The 21975-nt window shown below is 37.5% G+C and overlaps 1 protein-coding gene and 1 pseudogene across 21 annotated transcripts in view; one reads left to right on the top strand and one right to left on the bottom strand.

Annotated features, from left to right (window-relative positions):
• The window catches only part of Vps26c-ps1 (VPS26 endosomal protein sorting factor C, pseudogene 1), a 38874-nt pseudogene extending 18514 nt beyond the window's left edge, over positions 1–20360 (top strand).
• The window catches only part of Lrrc4c (leucine rich repeat containing 4C), a 1379071-nt gene that overhangs the window by 560681 nt on the left and 796415 nt on the right, over positions 1–21975 (bottom strand). The window lies entirely within an intron of this gene.

The following is a 21975-nucleotide window of genomic DNA, read 5'->3' as shown; positions in this document are numbered from 1 at the left end:
CCCCAAAATCTGACACCATCACTGAGACTATGGGGTGCACACAAAAAGGGACCTACTATGACTGCCCTCCAAAAGACCCAACAAGCAGCTGAGTCAGGTGCAGATATGTGCTCCCTACCAATGACCAGAAGCTGCTGACTCCTCTGGTTGGATTAGAAAAAAGCTGGAGGAAGCTAAAGAGGAGGGCAATCCTGGAGGAGGACCAAGAATCTCAATTAACCTGGAGCTCCAAGATCTCTCAGACACTGAATCACCAACCAGGCAGCATGCACCACTTGAGAAGATGCCCCAAACACATCTACAAGAGAGGACTTCTGGATCTGAGTTCAGTCAGAGAAGTTGCACCTAACCGTCAAGAGACTGGAGGCACCAGGAAGTTTAGAGTAGAGGTCTGGCGGGGTGGGTGGGTTAGGGATATCCTCCTGCAGAAGGGGGCGAGACATAGAGGAGTTATGGGATATGGAATAGTCAGAGGGTGGACAGTTTTGGGAATAAAATTTGGAGTGAAAAATTAAATTAAATAAATGAATGAATGAATAAATAAATGAATAAATAAATAAATAAATAAGGTGTACAGAGCTAAACAAATAATTCGTAACTGAGGAATATCAAATGGATTCCAAGTACTTAAAGAAATAAATTTTCAACATCTTTCGTCATTAGAGAATTGAAGTGGGGGGGAGAAAGAATGGGATGTGGAACAGTCAGAAGGTGGGGAACAGGAGGGGAATTAAATTTGGAGTATAAACCAAAAAACCAACCCCACCCCCCAAAAAAGCCAGTGAGATTCCATCACACATCAGTCAGAATGGCTAAGATCAAAGCCTTAGGTGACAACACATTTTGGTGAGGATGTGGAGAAGAGGAACATTCCTCCATTGTTGGTGGGATTGCAAGCTGGTACCACTACTCTGGATATCAGTCTGGACATTCCTCAGGAAATTGGACCTGAGTAGCCAGCTATACCACTCCTGGGTGTATAATCAAAACATGCTCCAGCATATAACAAGGACATATGTTCCACTATGTTCATAGCAGCCTTATTTATAATAGACAGAAGTTAGAAAGAACCCAGATGTCCTTCAACAGAGGAATGGATGAAGCATTCAGAAAATATGGTTCATTCACACAGTGGAGTACTACTCAGCTATTAAAAACGACTTTGTGAAATTCATAGGCAAATGGATGGAACTAGAAAATATCATCTTGAGTGAGGAAACACAGGCACAAAAGAACACACATGGGATGTATTCACTGATAAATGCATATTAGCCCAAAATCTTGGAATACCCAAGAAACAATTCACAGACCACATGATGCTCAAGAAGCAGGAATACTGAAGTATGGATGCTTCAGTCCTTCTTAGAAAGGGGGACAAAATACTCACAGAAGGAAATACGGAAACAAAATGTGGAGTAGATACTGAAGTAAAAGCCATCCAGAGACTGCCCCACCTGAGTATCCATCCCATATGCAGTCACCAAACCCAGACACTCACTAAGGCTGACACCAAGAAGTGCTTGCTGACAGCAGCCTGATATAGCTATCACTTGAGAGGCTCTGCCAGAGCCTGGAAAATGCCAACTATTAGACTCCTCCCAATGAAGGAATTAGAGAAAGGACTGAAGGAGCTAAAAAGGCTTGTAATCCGATAGGAAGAAAAATAATATCAACCAACCAGACACCCCAGAGATCCCAGTGACTAAACCACCAATAAAAAAGTACACATGCAACAACTGATGGCTCAGGCTGCACTTGTGTCAAAGGGTAGCCTTGTTGTGGATCAATGGGAGGAGAGGCCTTTGGTCTGGTGAAGTCCTTTCTCTTTCCCTTAGTGTAGGCAATGGGTTGGTGGTTGAAGGAGTTCCTTCATAGAAGCAATGGGAGAGGGGATGAGATAGGGAATTTCCAGAAGGGAATACCTAAGAAATAATTCACAGACCACATGAAGCTCAGGAAGCAGGAAGACAAAAGTGTAGATATTTTGATCCTTCTTCGAAGGAGGAACAAAATAGTCACTGGAGGAAATACAGAGAAAAAGTGTGGAGTAGAGACTGAAGGAAAGGCCATCCAGACTGCCACACTTGGGGAAATATCCCACATTCAGTTACAGAACTCAGACACTATTGCAGATCAAGAAGTGAATGCCTACAGGAGCCTGATATAGTTGTCTCCTGTGAGGCTCTGCTAGAGTCTAACAAATGTAGACATGGATGCACGCAGCCAACCATTGGACTGAGAATGGGTCCTCAATGAAGAAGTTAGAGAAAGGACTGAAATAGCTGAAGGGGTTTTCAACCATATAGGAAGAATAATAATGTCAACAAATCAGATACCCCAGAGCTCCCAGGGACAAAATCATCCTCCCAAGAGTACACCTGGAGCAACCCATGGCTCCAGTCACATATGTAGCAGAGGATGACCCTGGGAGGCATCAATGGGAGGAGAGGCCTTTGTTCCTGGGAAGGCTAGATGCCCCAGTATAGGGAAATGACAGGGCAGGGAGGCAGGAACGAGGGGTAGTACCCTCATAGAAGCAGGGGGAGGGAAAATGAGATAGGGGTTTTCCAGAAGGGAAACCCAGAAAAAAGGATAATACTTGAAATGCAAATAAAGAAAATATCCAATAAAAATAATTCTGTGAATAAATGCAAGTTCTGTAGAACAAGATGTCTTTAAAAGATTACTGTTTCATTAAGGGACATGAAAAGGCTCTCATTAGCATTTTGGCCAATTATACATAGTTAAATCAAAGAATTGGAATAAGGCACACGCAAGGTTGAAGTCAAGTTTTTCTGATAGAAGTACCATGTGGTAAGTTTTTCAAATGCTCATAATCATGGACATGATCCAATAATAAAATATTTTCTTTTGAAGAGTATCAAATAAAAGAAAGTGTCTTGTATTATATCACAACAGATACTCCCCATTTTATACATAATCCCGGTGTGAATTTATCCAATAATTCACAGATTAGAAATATTCCTCAGAATATTCTTGTTTGATTTTCAATACCCTTTTTTTTCAAACTAAGTATTACATATACATACACAATTAACACATTCAATCCTGGTGAGTTGTGGCCTTTAAGATCCAAAATTAGCAACAGAATATCCATTTCCTTCTTTACATGTTTTTTGTTTTATTTTTTATTTATTGTTTTTACAGCCCAGACCTTATTGCTCACACTGCCCAAACTCTTATTGTTCCCCATCCCATACCTCCTTTCCCCTGTCTCCCCAAGGATGTTCCCTCCACCCACCTGACCTCCCCACTCCCTGGGGCCTCCAGTTTCTTAAGAGTTAAGAGCATCTTCTCTGACTGCAGTCCTCTACTTATGTGTGTTGCGGACCTCATATCAGCTTGTGTATGCTGCCTGGTTGGTGGCTCAGTGTCTGAGCAACCTCGGGGATACAAGTTAGTTGAGACTGCTGGTCTTCCCATGGGGTTGCCCTCCTCCTCAGCTTCTTCCAGCTTTTCCCCAATTCAACCAGAGAGGTCAGCAGCTTCTGTCCTTTGTTTGGGTGTAAATATCTTCATCTGACTCTTTCAACTGCTTGTTGAGTCTTTTGGAGGACAGTTATGATAGGATCCCTTTTGTGAGCACACCATAGCCTCAGAAATAATGTCAGGCCTTGGGGCCTCAGTTTGAGTTGGATCCCAATTTGTATCTGTCACTGGACATCTTTTTCGTCAGACTTTTCTCCCTTTTTGGCACTGCAATTCTTTCAGACAGGAACAATTCTGGGTCAGAGTTTCTGACTATTGAATACCAACTCCATTCCTCTACTTGATGCCCTGTCTTTCTACTGAAGGTGTGCTCTACAAGTTCCCTCTCCCCACTGCAGGACATTTCATCTAAGTTCCCTGCCTCCCTTTGAGTCCTGAGTCTCACTTCCCAGATCTATGGTAAATTCTAGAGGGTCCCCCTATATCCTACCTCCTGAGGTTTGCTGTTTCCATTCTTTCTGCTCACCCTCAGGGCTTCAGTCCTGTTCCCCCAACCCAATATATGATCATGGGTTCAGCAAACAATAGGAAAGGCATAATTGTTGGTGTTCCAGAGTTGACAGATAAAATGTCAGTCTTTAACAGAGCATTCATAAAATTCTTCACTTAGAACTTCTTTATAGTTTACACTGTATGATCAAAGACCTTTGTTTTGAGTTGTAGCCTAATGCTTATGAGTCCTGATTCAATTATTACACTTCTCATCTCCTTTCTTTTAAAGGCTAGTGTGCCTTAGAGTTACATACAGTCTAAGAGAAGGATCAAGTCTATCCTCATGCACACATTTTGCCCCACATCACTGTGTTCTCTCTCTCTCTCTCTCTCTCTCTCTCTCTCTCTCTCTCTCATATTTTTTTTACTTACATTCAAATATTATCCCCTTTTCCCCACCCAACCACCATCTCCTTCCTGCCTCCCTGCCCTGACATTCCCCTATACTTGGGGATCCAGCCTTGGCAGGACCAAAGGCTTCTCCTCCCTTTGGTGTCCAACAAGGCCTCTGTTACATATGTAGCTGCAGCCATGGGTCTGTTCATGTGTACTCTTTGGATAGTGGTTTAGTCTCTGAGAGCTCTGGTTGGTTTGTATTGTTGTTCTTATGGGGTTGCAAGCCTCTTCAACTCCTTCAATCCTTTCCAAACTCCTCCAATAGGGATCCCCTCCTCGGTTCAATGGTTGGCATTCTCCTCTGTATTTGTCATGCTCTAGCAGAGCCTCTCAGGAGATATCTCAATCAGGCTCCTGTCAGCATGCACTTCTTGGCATCAACGATATTGCCTGGGTTTGGTGACTGTATATGTATGGGCTGGATTCCCAGCTGGAACAGGTTCTTAATGACCATTCCTTCAGTCTCTGCTCTAATCTTTGTCTCCATCTATCCTCCTGTGACTATTTTTGTTCCCCTTTTAAGAAGGCCTGAAGTATTCACACTCTGGTTGTCCTTCTTGAGCTTCATGTGCTCTGTAGACTGTATCTTGGGTAATCTGAACTCTGTTTTAACTCTTACACTTTTGATTTTCCCACTTTCATGAATGTTCTTATAATACATGATGTCATATAAACATGTATGCAGACATGTGCTATTCATTTTCCTATTCATTCATTATGTTTACTATAGCCTAGCAAAGAAACACTTGAAATATAAAGTCAATTGATGTCAATCTACTTTTTTCTCAGTAATAAGTATAAATTTGCTTTGATATCACATATCCCTATTTAGAGAAGCAATTCCTCCTGAATCTGGATCCTAGGTACATTGCCACTCACAGAAGGTCCAATTCCCACTGTCAATAAGGACTTATATCTCCAGTATGTTTTCTCTAGTCCATTTGGAATATGACAGATGCTTTATTCCAATTTGCCATTATTATTTTCATAAATTTATATCTTTACCACTTGGGTATGGACACACAATTTATAATATAGGGCAATGCAGAAATATTAATGGTGAAGATAATATCTCTGGAAATTATATCTCAACAAACAATAAACATAATAGGAAATAATGAGACCCAACTTAGTAGCCAGAAGAAAGCTAGGATATATCATCCTATAATATTGTTTTGCTGGCCATAAATGAATAAGGGATTTTTTTTATTATATTTGTGTCATCAGCATTCCCATCTCAATAGGACTTTTGACATAAGCATGCAATCAGGAACAGAATTATTGTATTTATAATGACAGCGTTCTATCTGGCATCTTCACTCTGAAGTACAATAAAAATTTGTAACTTGTATAACTCAATAAAAATGAGCTAGTGTATTGATTTTAAAATAGGAACTGATGTCACTGTTGTCCTGCATCCCTTTCATCCACATCCCATTTCACAACATTTTGAGAAAGAAAACTACCAAATTTAAATATAGTTATGTTATTAGTGGCAGGAATTTATGGTTTATATGCCTAGAAAAATGCCAATAAATGAGCAAACAAACCATACCACATGTAAGTTTTAGGTTACTGTTCAACACAAAGATCTTATGGTATTACACTCTACGCAATTTCTGCTAGAACTATATTTCTAGAACCAGCTTTCTCACCTTGAGTTCATATTCTCTAACATTAATTAATACATCTTATGAGATGAGAACAAATTATTTAGCTAAAATGTAAATTATTACAATTAAGTAAATTACCTAATGTGTAACTGACAATATCTGTTTATATCTGACAAGCCATAGTGATCTGCTCATGTTAGCTATAACTTTTTACTTAACCAATAAATATTTTTGAATGCCACTATGTAAGAAATAATAAAGTGTTTGGAATCGAGCATTTGAATTAACAATCCTCTGAGATTACTTATAAACTATCTATGTGTCCACTGTGCTATTTTCTTGAAATACAAAGCCCTAAACCCAAATCTCAAGAAGAAATGAGAAGAATCTATAATGCAATAAGAAAGGAACCCATATTTCAGATACGTCTACTTAAATATCATCAAAACAAAGAATGGTAAAAACAACCATTTTCTAGGTGAGTACACAGATCGCAAGTATATATGCTGCACAGACTTGCTCTTAACATTTGCAAGATGCTCAGCAAATGAAAGTAAACAAACAATACCACATGCAAAGGTTTAAGTAGCTCAAAAACAATCTACCAATATGATGAGTAGGATAGCAGTAATCCACCAGATATTTTAAACAATAAGAATATAGATGATAATATTTACCATAAGGAAGTGACAACTGTTAAAGATAAATGTATTTAATTTTAGCTAACCATTGCTTATAGAAGATATAGATGTACTAAGCACTGTTTGATATTCAGTGAATGTATACAGGATTTATATTTTATGTATTGTTTTTAATTAGTTAAAATGAATTTTAAAAAACTAGACATTATTGAATATTTTATAAGTACAAAAGAATACAGTGAAATATTTTTAAGAACTATATGAAGAATAGAGATGCTCTTTTTCTTTTTCATTTTATTCTTGGTGTGGAGGGAGCTGAGTTAGGTATTTTCCCCAAGAAAACTATAGGCAACTGATGGTTGGTAAGAGATAGAGAATTAATTTTCTGCTGGAAAGTGCCTCCTTAGAAGTTAGGCAATTCTAAGAGATCAGTCTAAAGTCATGAGCATAACACAACCTCTCAATATGAAGATTGTTATTATATAAAATATATACTATATAATTGTATAAAATATATACTTAATTATAGCTGTGAACCACACAATTGAGGCATAAAAGTAACGTATTTAATCAACAAGAAACATAGACACTGGAGGAATAGGGAGGGGGAGAAGGAGGCTATAACTACAGTACCCATGTAAGAAATTCTGAAAACATTAAATTGTATTAAGCAAGTATCTAATCCAAAAAGTACCTGCAACTTCAATCTTGATATATTTTATAGTGACCAGATTAGGAATAGGAGTCACAGTGAAAGAAACACTTGCCACTTCTACTTGTTAGATGTCCATTTCCATCTCTGATAAGAGTCTGAAACCCCAAAGTTATGGCTGCAACCCAAGCTGAACACAGTCCTTTCAATTCAAAAGTACTAGACAAGGCTGACCACTCTCTCCCTGCCTATTCAATATAATATTCAAATTCCCAGTCAGAGCAATTAGACAACAAAAAGAGGTCAAGGGACACACATTAGAAAGCAAGAAGTCAAAATATCACCATTTGCAGATGATATGTTAGTGATATGTTAGTATACTTAAGTGACCCCAAAAATTCTACTAGAGAGCTCCTAAACCTGATAAACAACTTCAGCAAAGTGACTGGATATAAAATTAACTCAAAAAAATCACTAGTCTTCATCTAATCAAAGCTGAGAATAAATTAGGGAAATTAAACCCTTCACAATAGTCACAAAAAATATAAAATACCTCGGTATGACTCTAACCAAGCAAGTGAAAGATCTGTATGACAAGAACTTCAAGTCTCTGAAGAAAGAAATTGAAGATCTCAGAAGATGGATAGACCTCCCATGCTCATAGGTTGGCAGGATTAATATAGAAAAAATGATCATTTTGCTGAAAGCAATGTATAGATTCAATGCAATCTCCATCAAAATTCCAATTCAATTCTTCATACAGTAAGAAAGAACAATTTTTAAATTCAATTGAAATAACAAAATAACCAGAATCATAAAAATTATTCTCAATAATAAAAGTACTTCTGACCTCAAGCTGTATTACAGAGCTATTATGATAAAACTATTGTATTGGTACAGAGACAGGCAGGTAGACCAATGGAATAGAATTGAAGACCCAGAAAAAACTCACACACCTATGGTCACTTGATCTTTGACACAAGAGCCAAAACCATCCAGTGGCAAAAAAGGTAGCATGTTTAACAAATGATGCTGGTTCAAATGAAAGTCAGCAGATAAAAGAATACAAATACCCATCCTTATATCCTTGTGCAATGAACAAGTCCAAGTGGATCAAGGACCTCCACATAATACTAGACACACTGAAACTAATTGATAAATAGGTGTAGTAGAGTCTTACACACGTGGGCAAAGGGTAAAATTTCCTGTACCAAACACCAATGGATTATGCTCTAAGACCAACGATCAACAAATGAGACCTCATAAAATTGCAATGTTTTTGTAAGGCAAATGACACTGTCAATAGGACAAAAGGACAACCAACAGATTGGGAAACAGCTTTTCCAATCCTACAGTAAATAGAGGGCTAATATGCAATATATACAAAGAACTCCAGAAGTTAGACTCCGGAGAACCAAAAATCCTATTGAAATGGGGTACAGAGCTAAATAATGAAGCATCAACTGAGGAAACTCAAATGACCGAGAATCACCTAAAGGTATGTTCAAAATCCTTAGTCATCAGGGAAACACAAATCAAAACAACCCTGAGATTCCACCTCATACCAGTTAGAATGGCTAAGTTCAAAAACTCAGGTAACAAAGCAGATGCTGGTGCGGATGTGCAGACAGAGGAGCACTCCTCTATTGCTGGTGGCACTGAAAGCCAGTAAATCAACTCTGGAAATCAATCTGACAGTTCCTCAGAGAAGTGGAAATAGTCCTACCTGAAGATCCTGCTATATACCACTGTTGGACACCTAAAGGATGCTCCAACATATAATGAGGACATATACTCTATAATGCTCATAGCAGCCTTATTTATAATAGCCAGAAACTGGAAAGAACCCAGATGTCTTTCAACAAAGAAACGCATACAAAATATGGTTCATTTAGACAATGCAGTACTACTCGGCTATTAAAAACGATGATGTCATGAAATTCTTAGGCAATGGATGGAATTAGAAAATATAATCCTGAGAGAGAGAAAACCCAGACACAAAACAACATAAATGATATGTACTCAATGATAAGCAGATATTAGCCCAAAAGCTTGGGATACCCAAGATACAATTCACAGACCACATGGAGCTCAAGGAAATGGAAGACCAAAGCATAGATGCTTCAGTACTTCTTAGAAGAGGGAATAAAATACTCAAGGGAGGAAATATGGGAATAAAGTATAGAACAGAGACTGAAGGAAAGGCCATCCAGAGACTGCCCAACCTGGGGATCCATCCCATATACAAACACCAAATGCAGACACTATTGTGGATGCCAAGAAATGCATGCTGACAGGAGCCTGATATACCTGTCTCCAGTGAAGCTCTGCCAGAGCCTGAAAAATACAGAGGTGGATGCTTGCAGCCAACCACTGGACTGAGCACAGGGTCTCCAATGGTGGAGTTAGTGAAAGGACTGAAGGAGTCGAAGAGATTGTAACCTCATAGGTATAACAATAATATCAACCAACCAGGCACCCTAGGACTCCCAGGAACTAAACCACCAACCAAAGATTACACATGAAGGGACCCATGGCTCCATCTGCGTATGTAGCAGAGGAAAACCCTGTTGGGCATCAATGTGGGGAGAGGCCCTTGGTCCTGATAAGACTCAATGCCCTAATATAAGGAATGCCAGGATGGTGAGGCAGGAGTGGATGGGTGGGTTGGGCACCACCCTTATAGTAGCAGGTGGAGAGAGGATGGGATAGAGGGTTTCTAGAGGGGAAACCAAGAAAGGGAATAACATTTTAAATATAAATAAAGAAAATATTCGATAAAAATAAAAAGAAAAATATTAGACTATTAAAATAACTAATCATGGAACAGGAAACTTAAAACAACAAATTGTAATATAATTTGTATGAGCAGAGGCTCTCTTTCAACTAATAATTTGAACATAATTAATATACATCTTACTACAGAAAGGCTTCTATCTAGTGCTTAAGCCATATACTCAGCTTATGCTAATATGGATAGGACCAAGTGATGGATTATGTGTCAGTAAAGAAGAAAAATACAGTAATCTATACTTTCACCTCAATATACAGAATTTTGCTTACTTTACCCTGTGTAAATTAAATATTTCTGGCTTTCCATTTAAGACTTTCGTGTGCTGGTTGACTCCAGAGCATAAAGTCTCTGATAAGTGGTGACTGTTGTTTAGGTTAGGTTAGGTAATCCTGCATTTCAGTTCCTTTAATGTTAGAAAAATTCATGAACATTTTCTCATACAACCTCATTATTATCAGTATATTTACAAAATTAGATGAAAACATTTCAAAAACCCCATTTAACTAAAAAAAGAATATAGTAAAGGAAATACTTATTTGTATGACAAGCAGATGAGTTACTTTTCCCATCAATTTGATTATAGATAGATAAACACAAAATAAGTAAAGAATTATTTTGGCTCATGGTTTAAAGACCTAGTCCATCGGGGAAGTGAATCTAAGCTAATAAGTACTTGTAGAAACTAGTCACATAGTCACATGGCATTCACTGTCAGAATAGAAGAGAGAGATAATACTGATGTTCACCTCATTTCCTCTCCTTTATAATCCAGGCCTCTTTCCATGGAATGAATCCTACAACATTTGAAATATATATATATATTTCATATATATATATATATATATATATATATATATCTCAGATAACTAAACTAGGAACTCCCTTATATATGCACAGATGTGAAAAGTAGTTTATTTCTCACATGACCCTGTATCTAATCAAATTGATAATCAATATTAAGCATCACAAAGGTGAGGGTATATGGTTTTTTTCAAAATACAGTTACTCTATTAAGAGAAATTAGTGATTTTCCAAATTACTACTACATTTTAGAACCAGGAGGCATTTATATATTAATTATATGATATTGTTATACTGATATCTTTCTTTACATGATAATAGGATCTTTATAAATGCACATAAATGGTTCTTTTAATAAACTATGAGTAGCTTAATTAAAATACTGTTGCAGCACAATGACCGATTTCACTAGCTTGCTAAGGATTGCTTAGTCATTTTTCTTCTGTTCTGTTCTGTTTTGTTTTGTTTTGTTTTGTTTTGTTTTGCTTTGTTTTCCAGTGGTGGCAATTTTATTCAAAGCTCTGAATAATCTAGGCAAGTGTTACAACATTGGACTTTGTTGTCAGTAAAAGTATATTCAATATGCTAACACTGTGTTCCACTGATTAGGCTCAAAAATTGAAGCTGTCAACTGACCTAGTGAGAGAAAAATTCTTATATAACCCACTCTACATGAGTGTGGAATATATAACATGTATATGCATCTATGACTGCCAATTAACTATTAAATTCCAGGCAAGGAAAAGACAGTCTCCCCATGATGGCTGCACTGTATTATATATTACTACACATTAGGAAACATCACCCATAAATTCCCTCACTGAAAGTGAGGAAGAAACTTACCACATTGTTGAAAAAATAGATGTCTGGCAAAAGTTAGCAAAAAGTCCTGGGAAATCTGGTGGTAGAGAAGCACAGTACTTACTAGAAGTACAGAGTGACCACTGGCTGATGGCCAGTTAAAAACAGGGCATCCATCCTATTTCATTAACCAGGATAGATTGGAATAAACTCAGAGCCAAAGGTGGTTTTCTTAATTTCTTGATTGTTCTTCAGTGTAGAGTAACCAGCAAACACATATCTGTATTCCTAATCCTAAGAATGAAATGTTATTTATGACAACTACTTTATTTATTTATTTAAAAAAAATCACCCACATTTGTGAAGAGCTTAGACTATCAGTTGCTCTAATACTTAGCTACCAGTTGCTATAATATTATAACTACCAAAGTGACTTTCTCTTTCTCTCTGTCTCTCTTCCTCCCTCCATCCCTCTTCTTCCCTTTCTCTCTCTCTCTACTTTCATCCCTCCTTCCCCCTCTCCTTGAAACACACTATCTTTGCTTACATCTAAACCAAGGTATCCACAAAGAGTCTATTATATTATTGTGGAGATGGAATTCAAGATACATTTTAAGCGACCTAAATACGTGCAGAAAGTGAAGATGCTATGAGGTGGTGCCTTTTAACAAACTCATATCCAGAACTTTTCTTTTATCTCAAATCCTTCTTGACAAAGAGTCATAATTTCTACTGACACTTTTTTACAGCAATCCGCAGCAAAGCGCTGTTGCTCACCGTCATTAATTTATAATGAGAGAAGAAAATATAGGTAAAAAGAAGAGGATGTAAACCTCAGAGAACTACTAGCTATAAATTACAGTTCGATTTTATTTATGTTTAAAAAATAATGACCCAATGGACTAGCTAGAGAGATCTTTCTCCCTGCATTCACTTCTAATTTATATTTGTCCCAAAGCCAAAGGACTGTGGAAAGATTATAGAGAGAGGCAAGGCCCGGTGAATTGATTTGGGAGCACTTTTTAACATCTTCATGGAAAGGGAACAACAGGGCACAGAGAATATCAATTGCAACCTCTAAGAGCACGCACCTCGCTTTTGATACTTGGTTTGGTGCTATAACCTCCATAGCCTCATTGAAGACCGTATGTGGGCATGTTTTTAAAGGCAAACAGAAACCCTGAATAGGCTTTTCATTCTGTGTTGCCATCTTTTCAAATGAGGTCAAGCCAAGGTTTTGGCAGTTTTCCCATAAACTGACCTATTACATTACTATAAACAATGAGTGAATGAAAGAATGGATGCCTGAACAAACAAGTGAATGAGAAACCTAATGAATGGAGCCATTTTCTTCTTTACTTAAGCTGCACTCCCATACAGGATTCATGAAGTCTATTACTCCTGCACTAAGGCATAATGAATGAACTCAATACAGAAATGCTTGATAGAAATTCAAGTGGGCATTGCCTTTAGTGAAGAAAAACATTTAATGTTTATTTTTAATAAAAAATTACAAAATGGTAGTAATACTTTTCTGCCTGATTTTCAACAAAGAATTTTCAGATGGTTTTAGTTTTTATCCCGTTTTCATAGAATTGCAACCACATTGGCTTTTGTTTCTTCCTGTTTACTTGCTTTTGCCCCATTCTCCTTCCAATACTGCAAGCTTTCCAGAATTCTGTTTTGATTATGTTCTCTTCTTACTGCCTTTAAAATAATCTAATACATTCTCTTTCAAATTTTGATTGGCTGTCTTGCTAGAACACTTAAAATTTATTGGAAGTAGTATTGTTCTGTGTATATTTTTTTATTTTCATTTCAAATGTTATTCTCTTTCCCAGATTCCTGTCCATAAGCCCCCTATTCTATCTCCCTCTCCCTTCTTCTATAAGAGAGTTCCCCTCCCCAATCAACCCCTTTCCCACCTCCCCACCCTGATATTCCCCCACACTGGGGCATCTAGCCTTGGCAGAATCAAGGGCTTCTTCTCCCATTGGTTTCCAACAAGGCCATCCTCTGCTACCTATGCCGCTGGAGCCATGGGTCAGTCCGTGTATAGTCTTTGGGTAGTGGTTTAGGTCCCGGGAGCTCTGGTTGGTTGGCATTGTTGTTCTAATGGGGTTGAAAGTGCCTTCAGCTCTTTCAATCCCTTCTTTAAAATAGTATTTGTTAACCACTAGTTTATTTGTGTGTGAGAGTGTACATGGAATCACTCACATATGTCCAGGCACACATATGCCTTGGTGCACACATGAAAATTTGAAAATACCATTAGAAGTCAGTTTTCTCTCGTTCCACCATGTGTATTCTAGGAGTCAAACTCAGATAATCAGGCTTCTCAACGAATCTATTTTTGCACCAAACTACCTCATCAGCTCCTAGATATGCACAGCTCATGGGTAATCATCTGACGATAACTTTTGCCTGTCTATCTATCTATTTTCTTCCTATCTATCATCTATCATCTATCTATCTTTCTTCTATCTATTTATACACATATATGTATATAAAACAAGCATTTATGTGTTTTCATAATTTACTGTTTGAAATAATCACATATATGTATAGAATGTTATATATGTGTGCATAGTATGGGTATATTTATTGAGCACTCTATCCCTACATGCCTTCATCTCTTATTTTCCTCCTGACTATGCCATTTTTAAATAAACCACTGATACCAATTAGGTCACTCTTTTATCCATGTGTGATATAATCCTCTAAGGCATGAGCAAGACATTCCCTGATATCAAATAAAGTAGTTTTCTCTTTTTCAAAAGCCATTAGCTGTTTTTAGCTCCTCAGCTAGGAATGAAGGATCCAGAATCCCTCTGTATTCCATGCTGAGATTTTTTTTAGTTTTTTGGTCTTATGGAGATCTTATGCAGGGAACCATGGGTTCTGTGAACTCATGTTTATAACAACCATATCATAACTGGAGGTCATCCATATCCTCTTTCTCGTACATTCACTACTCCCGTCCCTGAGCAGGGCAGGAATGATACAGATGTTCCATCTACACATGAACAAGCACAGTTGCTGATTGTCAACCTTAAAAATACTTATATTCTAATTAAGTGTGTTATAATGTAGAGTGACCAAGCATAACACTAACGATATTGTAATAATAAGCTGAAACATTGGTCCATGTAGCAGCAGACTGAGACAACTCTTCCCATGGTATCCATGGCCTGATGCAGAGAGTATACAGTGTCTCTGATCCCTCTATCCACTTCCAGAGTTAAGGATTCCCAGCCAAAGAATGGTGCTTTGCACAGTGGCCCAACTCAAGTATTGTGATCAAGATACCCTTTGTCAGCCATACCCAAAGTCCTGTCTCCTGGGGGAATGTCAAATAAACAACTAGTATTAATGACCATATTACTGTTGTTTGTTTGTGGACTCACTGTACTAATTATATCCTTGTGAATCATAACTGCTGAGAGTGTAAGTCTTTGGGTTTCTCCTCCCTAATCTCACTCATAAGGCATAATTTTAGCATATTCCTATTCTAAACACACAGAATCCTGTAGCTCTGCTTGCTCTGAATCTAGGAATCATGCAAATCTCATTGATGATTCCTCTCCAAGAAGAGAAGGAAACAGTATAATTTTCCTGTAGGAATATCTATGTGGTTATCCAAACTTTTATTACTTTGACCTTCAGTCTACAATTTCAAATGATTTAGCATTAGATTAATTCTGACAGAAGTTACTTATCCTGAAAGGCATGCTGAATCTGCAGAGGAACTGTTCACTTCTAGCATGATCTCTAGTTCTGTTTGTGACCTTTGAAATTTGAAAGAACTGAAATTCTTTTCAATTGAGTCATGGATTGTTAAAGAAAAGGTACCTGTAGAACCTTAATCTTTCCTGATGAAAGCTTTTCAAAATATTTAACCGCCTGTATGACACGGACAAGTCGCCACGGTATTGCTCAGAATGGATATGAAGAGTAAATGGCTAGAGGCTTCCATATGAACAACTGTTCTGCTGGAAAGAATGGTGGCAGCATATGTGATGAGCTAAGGTGTTCTGCAAGTTGAGGGCCTTCTAGATCATGTGTGCCTGTGTTGTCATAATTTCTAAATCATGTGCACTCTTTCATATAGTTATCAAGTCTATGGTAAAAATATTAACAATAATGATAAGAGGGAGAAACACAAAGGTAATATCAATTATCTACTGGGTATTTTATCTTATTTTTTTTGATAAAGACCTTGCAAAAATCTATTTTGGGGATGATAAGTCTAATAGAGATCCACAAGTACAAGCATCTGAAGATAATTCCTATCAGGGCCAAAATTAACGCCCTATATGTCAAAGGCAGTGTCTGCTTCACTTGGCTCACTGCCTGACAGTCTTTACGAGAAATATTGTGTATCTTTCAGATCTACAGCATAGACAAAGCAAAAGTTTGTATTTATATTACTTTTAAATTTGCTTCAATGACTAGGTATATTTATGGCATATGTACTGAAACTTTATTGCACTGAACCCAGCCAGAATTTGGACTAACCTAGAATTATAGTGTTCAAGGTGGGGAAGGAGAGTTAGATTATATTCTAAGAGTAGTCCCATCTGTCTTTTTGGGAAGCTGCCCTATCATACTTTTGGATGAAGAATGACATTACAGAATTTTCCAGTGATTGATTGGTTTTATCACTTGAAATACATACATGATTTTCTACCTAATTATAATGTGCTAGTTTTAAATGGTATCACCTCTTAATTAAAAAAATAAATGACACGTGCTTTTGTATGCAGCGTGCTATTTTGAAATTTATTTTGGAATGTCTAAACCAAGATAATGAAGACAGCAATGCCTTAAAATTATATCACAAAATTATATGCATACTCAGTAGTGAGTCCACATTTCCTTTTGTAGTAAGAACACGTGAGTTCCACAGATAGCCCAGTAGATGAAGCATGTGCCACACCAGAATGAGAACTCTAGTTCACATTCTTAAAAGTTATGTAACCCCAGATGTGATTATAGAACTCTCTAAACTAAGAGCTTCTGAGAAAAATGGAAGGTGGAGACAAAGAAATCCTCCAGAAGCTTGAGCGCTAGACAACTTGTTGGCCTATTCAATAACAACTAGCAAAATGTTTCACACATGAGAAAGGGACTAACACTCAAGCTTGTGCTCTGGAACACAGAACTGAACAAGTGAATACACACACACACACACACACACACACACACAAATACAAATATTTAAACAATCTATACTTTTAGGAATTTCAAGAAATAGAGCATATTGTTATTAAATATAATTACCATGTAATCTCATATGTTATTACATCTATCTTTCTGTGTCTGGGTTATGAAACTTAATGGAATATATTTCAGTTTTATTTACATTGTTGTAAAAGACAGAATATATTTCATACTAATGGTAGATGAACAATATTATATTATGCACATATTTATCTTTTTCAGTTTCATAAGTATGATTTTTCTTTATTTTTCCCTAAAGGACCTAACAATTTTATGGTCTTTAATGTACAGAAAAATTGGATATGCCTGGGCAATATATAATGAGTAACAACAAAACAAAAAAGAAACAAACAGAAAAAATATAAAATAAATGAACGAACAAACAAAGATCCTCAGAAATGAGTTCAGAAAATATAGGTTATACTTATCACATCCTCCCATAGCTCAGTAATCAATATCTCATCAGTTTCTACTGTGTCTAGTCTACTTGAGTTTTTCTGTATGTGATTTCTCTAATATTAAAGTCACCCATATCATGAAAATAACGGCTGAAACACATGACTCTCAGGTCTGGTTGTATCTGACTCTTTTTAACATTGTTTGCCTTCAATGCAAATTCAATATCTCAAATGTTAAGTATGTAATATCATGACTAATGTTTAATGTCTGCTAATATATATTATTATATTCTTGGATAAAATTATACTTTTTAAATGCCCACATATTGCTGAAAATAATGAGATTTGCAACAGAATTGATATGTTGACAAAATAAATCAAAATTCTTGAATTTGAAGAAAAACCATAAAAAATCATATTTGAAACTGAGACGCTGCTCGTATGAACATTTAATGCAGTGGAAATATAAAACATTTATAGTGTCTGGAGATAAATATAATTAAGTGAGTTGCCATAAGGCCCACCAAAATATATATTGAACATCATTAATAATGTAATATTTCCTAAAAAAGTATAACCTATAACATTTTCCGAAGAACAAAATACAATTCATGAAGACTTTTCGTCTAATGACAACTTGCCAAACCTGAGTCAGGAGTTCCAGCAGATGATCAAAAGGCAACAGGAAGATAGAGACGGAAGACTCCTAACTTTTTGGCTGCTCTTAAGGGAGCAGCATAAATCTTTTGTGGCAGCTTGCAAGACAGCTTGATATGTTTCTGCAGCTGCTGCGTGACTCTCCGGGTTCTTGTGAATCAATAGCTGTCCAATCTTGTCTATGACTTCATAGAATCATAGAAATCCTGAGGAGGCGGAGCTCAGGACATTGCCTAATGTAACCTTCCCTACTACAAAATTCCCATCTAACAACTTTGAAATCTAGTGAAGAAATACTTTATTACTAGGGAGATTTGTTTTTTTCTAATTGAGGCACCTACAGTTATCAGAAAAAGGTATTTGGTTTGTTCAGTTTCTCCTTTCTTTCTTCCTTCCTTCCTTCCTTCCTTTCTTCCTTCCTTCCTTCCTTCCTTCCTTCCTTCCTTTCTTTCTTTCTTTCCTTTTTCCTTCCTTCCTTCCTTCCTTCCTTCCTTCCTTTCTTTAGCAACAACCATCATTATTTGCTGTATCACCTTGAGGGCACCAAGATCAGATTTATAAAGTATCTATGACAATCTTCCTCTTCCTATCCTTTAATATACATAATGGCATGCATTTACTAGGTTTGTTCTTGCATGGGAATGCAATTGGTCTATATGACTGCGAAATTATTCGATAAATATACAAATCTCAAGGTTTCCAAATCTCCTAATCTTATCAATTAAAAAACGATCATTTATCATGATAGTAAAATGAAAATAACTTTCTATTCTATTTTTGTCAAATATTTTTAAAACATCTGTTTCTTTAAAGTTTCAAATACTAACAAATCATACCATCTCGCCTTTGCTTGAAAGATTATTAGCATAAGACACAGCATTGTACTCTGTTCTTTAGGCCATTCTCACTCAGTTTTGTAAGTACTTTGCATTATTTTTGTTATTAGCCTAACCAACCTGGCTTAATACCTTTTGACAAACTTTTGGGGGTGTGGTTACTTGCACATGGGTAGGAAACCAAGTAACCTGATCATTAACAAAATTCAGAGAAATTGTTTTATTAAAGCAATACTAAGCCCACAACTCCTGATCCTATATATACACTCTGGTCTTTCATGGCTCAACAAAAGGTATAACAAGTACAAAACTGAAAAATTTGTATGATCTGAAAAGAAAACACAGTGCATAAGACTTTAAAACATGCATCATTTGGCAACCTTTACTTCAGTCTCAAAGATTAGTGACAAAGAAATCCCAGAAAATTTAATCACTAGATTAGTCCATGACTAATTCAAGTGGTTTTTTTTTTGTTTTTATATTTTGCTGAAATGGCACTTTACTTTTCTTTCTTGACTTTTTAGATATTAGATGTCTGATAGGTGCTACTACTAATCTAAATGCCTATACCCACAACACGTAACCTTGTAAAGATAGTGAGTAGGAAACATTTTGTGGTCTACAGAGTCCTGTTAAACCTAGACATTTAAGAATAAAACTATGGACTCTGGACACCTACATTAAAAGGGTGAATAAAGTGTATCATGCTGTGGAAATGCTCTCTGGTATGGTGGTCATCTCTAGCAAGGAGTCATTCCAGCACCAGGGAGTCTCTTTGACAATGGAAGGAATTATTAACCTCCAGCTCAGTGCCAAAAGTGGGGTGTGTTTGAAACCTTTTGCAAACTCTGTGAAGCTGATCCAGTTTATCAACAGACCCACAGATGTGCTGAAGCCAGGAAAGATTCCCAGTGGCAAGACTGAGTTTCCCTCTGAGTTTCCTCTGCTTGTGAAATGCAGCAAGGTCCTGTATGAGACTTACCACCGCATGTTTGTGAACATTCAGTATACACTGCACTGTGACATGCGGCCGTCCCTATTGGTCAAGGACCTGACCAAGACCTGTGAATTCACTGTTCACTCTGCTCCCCAGAAGTGGAAGGTATCCCCATGTCTTATTGACTTCATGATCACCTCAGAAATCTTGCAGAACGTCAGGGAGGGCTTCACTTCCCAAATCCTTCATCAGAGCACATCTGAACTCTACTAACAGTGCTATCACGCAGCCCCTTAGAGGAGAGCAGGTGGGAGCATCCAGATGTTGCTATCCGGAGCATAGAGCTTCAGTTGGTACGGGTGGAGACCTGAAGGTGTGCAGAAGACTATGCGTGCGATGCCACAGAGATTCAGAATATTTAAATTGCTGATGGGGGACATTTGTAGGAACCTTTCTGTCCCCTGATACATGGTCTTCCTCAGACTGTTCAACTGTTCAACACTGGAGATCACCAACTTCAAAGTGGAGTTTGAGGTTCATGTGGTGGTCCTTCTTCATGCTGACTACCTTATTATTGAGAACTTCCCACTGATGCTCTATTGGATATAGTCCAGATGCAGGAAAGGGACAGTCAGAGTAGCCATGAGACATTTACCCAGCCATCTGCTCACACGGGGACGTCACTCAGGCCACCTGCTCACAGGCACTGTCAGCAATATACACATTCATGACATCTTCTCATTGCCTCAGAGAAGGTTTCCTGCAGGTGCTCTGCCTCAGCCCTAACATCTGGAATGCATCAGAATTTCCTCATGTGTGCTGAAAGATCACAAAAAACATCCCCCATAACTCCAGATGTGCCTGTTTCTTCTTAGGTTCAATAAGCAGCATGTCTGCCTTGAAGATTCGCTGCCTAGTGAGACCATGGAGGCAGAAGGGAAACCCTCTCCATCTTGCCCAGACTCTTAACAGCAAAGAGTCAGCAACCAACAAACTCTTTGATTGTGTCTGTGATCCACTCCAAAGAGTGACAGTGACTTCATCTGGAAATACAGAGCTTTTCTCTTCTTGACATCTTGATAATATTTCACTAGAACTTCTAAACTTTTTAGAGAACTGGAACAAAAACAAAACAAATTGTCCTTGTTCTCACAGAGTGAGAATGGTGAATGGTGTCTGTCACTGGAGTGTTTGCAGTTTGCAGTACTGGCATACACAGTTAGTGCTACCATATTCGCAGGATTTATTGAAAGGTACGTTACTGGTTCTGAGTGACAGGACACCAAGCTGAAGAAAGATGATGATGGTCTTGGCCTGTCCCTGATGCCATGGGGCACATGTGCTTTGAATCAGAGGTTTTGGCCTGAAGCCTGTTTCTTTTTAGCCTCCTACTATAACCCATACTGTATGGAGAGGATATTGCAGTACTTTTCTTCTTTCCAAACCTGCTGCTCTTCTGTTGGTCCATAGTTATGAGTACACTGCACACTAGCTGGCCTGCCTTCACTGGTTCTTGAGGGCAAGCCGAGGCAAAGCAGGCCCTGAGTGACAGCCTCCTGATGGTTCTCCTACTGTTCTTAACAGCTAAGGGGAACTGGGTCAGTGCTACTGGGGCCTCACTGGGGAAACTGAGAAGATCTAGCTGAATCACCTGAGAGTGGCTTCCCAGAGAATGTATTTTTGCTTTGTCATACCTGTCCTTGATGTAGTTAAACAACCTAGTTCCCCAAAATGTGGGCCATACTCTCTATTGAGTCTGTAAGGAAAAGTCGTCTTTGATTACATAATTTTAATGAATAAAGAAAGCTAAACAATTTTAAAAGAAGAATAAAACTGTGGATCAATGACTATGTCAATATCTATTTTCTCACATTTCTTAATACTGACATCAATGTATATATCACTATTTTTTAAAATATTTTTATATTTATATATTTAGTTAGTTAATTTATGAGATGATTATATGTATCTCAGTTTACCCTCATGTATAATGACCCTGAAGTTTTACTCCTTCTGCCTTTATTTACTGAGTGCTAGAATTACAGGTATATAATGTCATGATCAATTTCTGAGATATTGAGAATTAAACTCATAACCTAGTACATGCTTTGAATGCACTGTAAGGTTGGACTATATCCCTAGATGCTCAAAGTCTTTTTCATACTAGGTAGAAAATGAATTTTAAAAATAAATAAATCTACAAACAAACACACAGAAAACTCAT

Source organism: Rattus norvegicus, chromosome 3 (assembly GCF_036323735.1).
Source record: "Rattus norvegicus strain BN/NHsdMcwi chromosome 3, GRCr8, whole genome shotgun sequence".
NCBI classification, from domain to species: Eukaryota; Metazoa; Chordata; class Mammalia; order Rodentia; family Muridae; genus Rattus; species Rattus norvegicus.
This window is presented reverse-complemented; position numbering and strand designations above follow the sequence as displayed.